Source organism: Sinocyclocheilus grahami, unplaced genomic scaffold (genome assembly GCF_001515645.1).
Source record: "Sinocyclocheilus grahami isolate Dianchi unplaced genomic scaffold, SAMN03320097.WGS_v1.1 scaffold280.1, whole genome shotgun sequence".
NCBI lineage: Eukaryota > Metazoa > Chordata > Actinopteri > Cypriniformes > Cyprinidae > Sinocyclocheilus > Sinocyclocheilus grahami.
In genome coordinates, this window is record NW_015505459.1 from 1,042,798 (window position 1) to 1,049,363 (window position 6,566).

At 43.8% G+C, this 6,566-nt stretch overlaps 1 pseudogene; it reads left to right on the top strand.

The window, feature by feature from the left end:
• Positions 1-189: 189 nt before the first annotated feature.
• On the top strand, positions 190-1,301 carry LOC107600269 (chemokine XC receptor 1-like; annotated as a pseudogene).
• Positions 1,302-6,566: the final 5,265 nt, after the last annotated feature.

Here is a 6,566-nt window from a genome sequence, read left to right on the forward strand (position 1 = left end):
TTGGTTAATGTTTAATATTTAAGTTATTAAGATCAGATAGATAGATAGATAGATAGATTGATTGATAGATTTAATACAATGTGTTACTTGCTGTTTTTGTTTGTTTTACTGTTGTTTTTTGTAATCATATGTGAAATTTTCTGAGTGAAAATTCTCCAATTTGTTTTCAGTGTACATTTATGCATCAAGATGAAAGTCCAACCAATCACTGAATATCAGTATGAAATATCTTCCACTTTAGACTATTATGATTACAATTTCACCAATGGCAGCATTGATGGTGGCATCTGTATCAAGAAAAATGCCATCCAGTTTGCGACAGCCATCACTCCAGTCATTTTCATCATCATCGTTCTGTTCAGCTGTGTGGGAAACACTCTGGTCGTGTGGGTCCTTGTGAAGTATGAAAATCTGAAATCCTTACTAACACATTTCTGTTAAATCTGGCTCTCTCTGATCTGATTTTCACCTTTGGCCTGCCCTTCTGGGCCTACTACTACATATATGGCTGGACTCTTGGAGATCCTGCTTGCAAAGCTGTTAACTTTGTGTTCTACACGGGATATTACAGCAGCATCATCTTCCTGACGGTTTTGACCATCCACCGTTACATGGCCGTGGTTCATCCCATGTCAGTGGTCATGTCTAGGAAGAGCCTGCACTGCTATGTGACATCACTTGTCATCTGGATCATCAGTCTTTGTGCTGCTATCCCACAAGCCAGGTTCAACTCAGTTGTGTACAACCCAACTGATGTATTCATGGATGCTCAAAACAACGGTGCCAATGCAGTTCTGCTCTGTGATTTTGCTGGTGAAATTAATTGGAAACTGGCAAGTACATACTTGCAAAATTCCTTTTTCATTATCGCTTTTGTGATCATTGCTTTTTGCTACACTGTGATCTTGGGACGGCTGCTTCGACCAACATCTCACACTCGTAGAAAGACGGTGCAGCTCATCCTCTTCATTGTGGTGTTTTTCTTTTTGGGATGGGGGCCGTACAACGTGGCCATATTTCTGGACTCTCTGATTTCGTGGAAAGTCTCTCCTTTTAATGATTGTAAGCTGAGCGAATCTATAGACTATTTGATGTATGTCTCTCGGATGGTGGCTTTCTCACACTGCTGCCTGAATCCTGTGTTTTATGTTTTTATGGGGATAAAATTCAGAAACCACTTGAAGAAAATGTTATGGACTTACTGTAAGAACAACACAGAAACCCAGAATCGACACAGCAGGCTTATTTACTCCAATGGTGAAGAAATATCTATGTATTAGGTCTCTACACTTAAAAAAAAAAACCTAGGTTGGACCATTGCATGTACAGATTTTCATCAAAAAAAATAAAAAATGAATGCAATGTTAAAGTGTCTGTACGATAAACTGATCACTGAAATTGCATGTAAAAAAACTCTAAAAATCTGTGATGCAATCTTACAAGAAGTTGTTATATACATTTACTGTTAAATTGATTTGCATTGTATATTTGCTTTCTTTTACACATTCATAATTGATGCAACAAATGATGAGCAAATACATTGGTGTGTACTGTATATACAGTACAGTAGTGAACATGTTAGCTATTTCCTGCATTTGTTCACTTTGAACAACAGAATGACTTGTTATTCATGATTTTAGATTAACAGCTTGTATGTCTCTTGTAAGGTGGCTTTCTCACACTGCTCCCTGAATCCTGTGTTTTATGTTTTTCTGGGGATAAAATTCAGAAGAAAATTAAATGGACTTACTGTAAGAACAACACAGAACCCCAGAATCGACACAGCAGGCTTATTTACTCCAATGGTGAAGAAATATCTATGTATTATGTATTAAAAAACATGTTGGAACATTGCATATACTGATTTTCATCAACAACAAAAAAAATGAGTGCAATGTTAAAGTGTCTGTACAATAAACTGATCACTGAAATTGCGTGTAAAAAGCTCTGCAAGCTCTGTAAAAAGCAATGCAATCTTACAAGAGGTTGTTATATACATTTACTGTTAAATTGATTTGCATTGTATATTTGCTTTCTTTTACACATTCATAATTGATGCTACAAATGATGAACAAATAAATTGTTGTGTACTGTATATACAGTACAGCAGTGAACATGTTAGCTATTTACTGCATTTGTTAACTTTGAACAATATAAGGACTTGTTATTCATGATTTTAGATTAACAGCTTTAATAACAAATAAAGACAGAGAGAGATTTAAAAAAGAAATCACATAATGTATGCAGTTTCTCCTCTGATTAAGTTCAAAATTAAGATACATTTGTAAATAAAACAAATATTATTGGAGAATGTTTAACTACACACACACACACACACACAGTCTGGTTAGCTATCCTTGTAGGGACTCTCCATAAGCATAATGGTTTTTATATTGTGCAAACCATATTTTCTATCGCCCTACACCAACCCTACACCTAAACCTATCCCTTACAGGAAACTTTCTGCATTTTTACTTTCTCAAAAAAACTCATTTATAAACGTTTGTACCCATGGGGAACTCAATTTAGGTCCCCACTGTGACACGAGACCCCATGAGTCTGTGTGTATTCAGGTTTAAGTCCCCACCAGGTTTCCCCCCCCCTTCCTGTTTTTTTTTTTTTGCATATTTGTCACACTTAAAAGATTCAGATCACCAAACTAATTTTTATATTACACACAGATAATGCAAGTAAATACAAAATGCAGTATTTAAATGATTATTTCATTTATTAAGGGAAAAAAGCTGTCCAAATCTACCTGGCCCTACGTGAAAATGAATTGCCCCCTCCTGTTAAATCATGATAGAACTGTGATTAACCACATTATTTTAGAAAGCTGAGTTAAATTTCACTAGCCACACTCAGGCCTGATCACGGCCATACCTGTTGAATCAAGAAATCACTTAAATAGAACTTGTCTGACAAAGTGAAGCATGCTTAAAGAGCAACACATCATGCTGCGAGCTAAAGAAATTCAAGAACAGATGAAAAACAAAATAGTTGGCATGTATCAGTCTGGAAAGAGTTATAAAGCCATTTCTAAGGCTTTGGGACTCCAGCGAACCATGGCCAGAGCCATTATCCACAAATGGAGAAAACTTGGAACAGTGGTGAACCTTCCCAGGAGCAGCCGGCCTACCAAAATTACTCCAAGAGCGCAACGACGATTCATCCAGGAGGTCATAAAAGAACCCAGAACAGCATCTAAAGAACTAAAAGCCACTGCTGATCAAAATGAACACAAAGGCTCGTCTCACATTTGCCAAAAAATATCTTGATTATCCCCAAGACTTTTTGGCAAATATTCTGTGGACTGATGAGACAAAAGTTGAACTTTTTGGAAGGTGTGTGTCCCATTACATCTGGTGTAAAACCAACACAGCATTTCATAAAAAGAACATCATAGCAACAGTCAAACATGGTGGTGGTAGTGTGATGGTCTGGGGCTGCTTTGCAGCTTCAGGACCTGGACAACTTGCCATAATTGATGGAACCATGAATTCTGCACTCTATCAGAAAATCCTGAAGGAGAATGTCCGGCCGTCAGTTTGTGACTTCAAGTGCACTTGGGTTATGCAGCACGAAAATGATCCTAAACACACCAGCAAGTCAACCTCTGAATGGCTCAAGAAAAACTAAATTTAAGGTTTTGGAGTGGCCAAATCAAGGTCCAGACTTAAATCCGATTGAGATGATGTGGCATGACCTTAAACAGTCCATTCATGCTCGAAAACCCTCCAATGTGGCTCAATTAAAACAATTCTGCAAAGAAGAGTAGGCCAAAATTCCTCCACAGCGACATGAAAGACTCATTGCCAGTTATCGCAAACGCTTGATTGCAGTTCCCCTTCAGGAACTCGAGCTGCCTCAAGATTCGCTTTGGGAACGCCCCTGCGTGACCTCGTTCTGAAGCGCGTGTCAAATCAGCCCAATGGAGCAGCGAGACGTTACGAGCGGGATGACCAGAAAGTTTAAAAGCGCATCCGGCTGAGCACAAACCAGCTTCTGCTCTTTAGTAGCGCTCTGTGTATGTGTCTGTCTATTTACTGTTGTCTGTCAGCACAATCATATCATGAAAAAATCTATGAAATCTATGGCGAGCAAACGGCATTACAAACGCTTTGTTCCTCCCTGCCCATGATATCTGACGGCGGGGGATACACACGATTTGTGTGTCGTTTGTTTGGGAGCGGAGCATGCACGGTCAGCTCTCAAGGGAGCTGATTGTCATGACTGCGAGCTGCTCTCACTGCGCACGCCCCGCGCGTTTCTTCTCCCCGGAGAGAGAGCCAGACAGTTCATCTATCTTCCTCCGAGGAGGTAGAGGTGATGAGTGTCGAGACAGAGAAGAGTCCCTCGCGTATGAGGAGCTCGTGGAGGTTGTGACTCGTGCTGTAGCCAAGTTAAATATCGATTGGCCAGCCGAGAAACAGGATGCTCGTCCTAAAAGCAAATTAGACGAGCGTTTCCTGAGGGCTAGATCACAGCCTTCACGACGGGGCCTTCCGTTTTTTCCCGATCTCCATGCCGAGGTGTCAAGATCGTGGGAAAAACCGTATTCTTCCCGTATCTACAGCCCCACAGTCTCTAATTATTCCAATATCGTGGGGCTGAATGAGAAGGGATATGGGGCGATGCCAATGGTGGAGCAGATGCTCGCGAGCTATCTCTCCCCATCCTCAGCATCGTCCCTGAAGGCCCCCGCAGCTTCCCACCAGACCTGTTAAGCTGACATCTAGTCTGGTTGGGAAAGCTTATATGGCGGCAGGTCAGGCTGGCGCATGTTTGCACACCATGGCGGTGTTACAAGCATACCAGGCTGACCTGCTCAAGGACCTGGATGACAGGGTGGAGGAGGAATCCGACGTGGTAGCTGAACTGCGTTGGGCCACAGATGTGTCCCTCCAAGCCACCAAAGAAACGGCCAGAGCCATCTGCCATTCAATGGCAGCAATGGTGGCCACAGAGCTGCATCTGTGGTTTAATCTGTCCGATATGTAAGATAAGGACAGATTCTTCCTGCTAGACGCCCCGCTCTTGCCCTCTGGTCTTTTCGGCGACACAGTTAACACTGTCGTCGAGAGGTTTCAGGAGGCGAGGAAGCAAACGGCGGCAATTTCAATGTTTCCTCCCTCGTTGCTGAGCGAGAGCAGCCCCAGTCGTCAAGCTTCTCATAAAACAGAGTGTTGCAACCCGCACCCCTCCCCAAAAAGAATGGGGGTTGGGGCGACACTCTCAGTCGGGGTCTTCTAGACCGAAGACGGATCTGCGGACCATTTTTTTGTCGAAAAGGACCTCGACTAAGCGGTCCTGACGCCAACATCGTCATGCCCCTGAGGGCAGCCCCACCTGGGGAGGAAAGCATAACACCTCAGTATACGGTGCCCGATCCTCCTCAGTGCCCTCACGGAGATTCACTGATACCCCTGCCACCCTCGGAGCTTCAGGGCTCAGTGAGCTCCAACGAGCGAAATTCCCAGCTGGCACGGGAGAGCTCGCCCCCTCAAGTGAGGGTGCTACAGCAGTCAGGTCGGTCGTTCCCTGCCGGTCATCCGCTTCAGGGCACCGAACTGGCTCCTCCAATAACACCAGAGGCCAGCCTCGAGAGGCTGGTTCCCTTAGTAGATTTTCTGGCAGCGTGGAAACTTATACCAAATATCTCAAAATGGGTCCTGCAGATTGTAGAGAGAGGTTACAGAATCCAGTTCGGTTCTTGTCCGCCTCGTTTCAACGGGGTCATCCCCACCCTACTGGGCCCCGAGCAAGCTCTGGTAATGGAACAAGAAGTAGATACTTTCTTGAGAAAGGGGGCCATAGAACGTGTTCCGCCTCTCGAGAGAGCGTCCAGGTTCTACAGCCGTTACTTCATCGTTCCGAAGAAGGATGGGGGGGTTGTGTCCGATCTTAGATCTCCGTCTTCTGAACCGCGCTATCAAACGGCTTTGGTTCAAGATACTCACTATCAAGCAGATAGTATCTCAAATCTGGTCCGAGGACTGGTTTGTTACAATAGATCTCAAAGACGCTTATTTCCATGTTTCCATCCTCCCTCAACACTGGAAGTTCCTGAGGTTTGCTTTCGGGGGCGAAGCATACCAATATTGAGTTCTTCCCTTCGGCCTGTCACTCTCACCCCGCACTTTCACGAAGTGTGTGGATGCTGCTTTGGTTCCTCTGCGACTCCAGGACAGCCGCATACTCAGTTGCATCGACGATTGGTTAATACTAGCTCAATCGGAGCAGATGGTGGCTCGGCATCGATATGTCGTCCTCGCCCATATGAGAGAGCTGGGGTTAAGACTAAACGCCAAGAAGAGTGTTCTTTCTCCACTACAGAGAACCACTTATTTAGGTGTGGGACTCAACCTCAATGCAGGAACGTTTGTCTCCTACTCAAATCGAGTCAATCCTCACGACAGTCAGGAGAGTAAGAGAAAGGCCAGTCACTCACTGTCAAACAGTTTCAAAGGCTGTTGGGCCTGATGGCAGCAGTGTCCAACGTGATACCTTTTGGCCTGCTGTACATGAGACCCTTGCAGTGGTGGCTCAGAACCAAGGGATTTTCC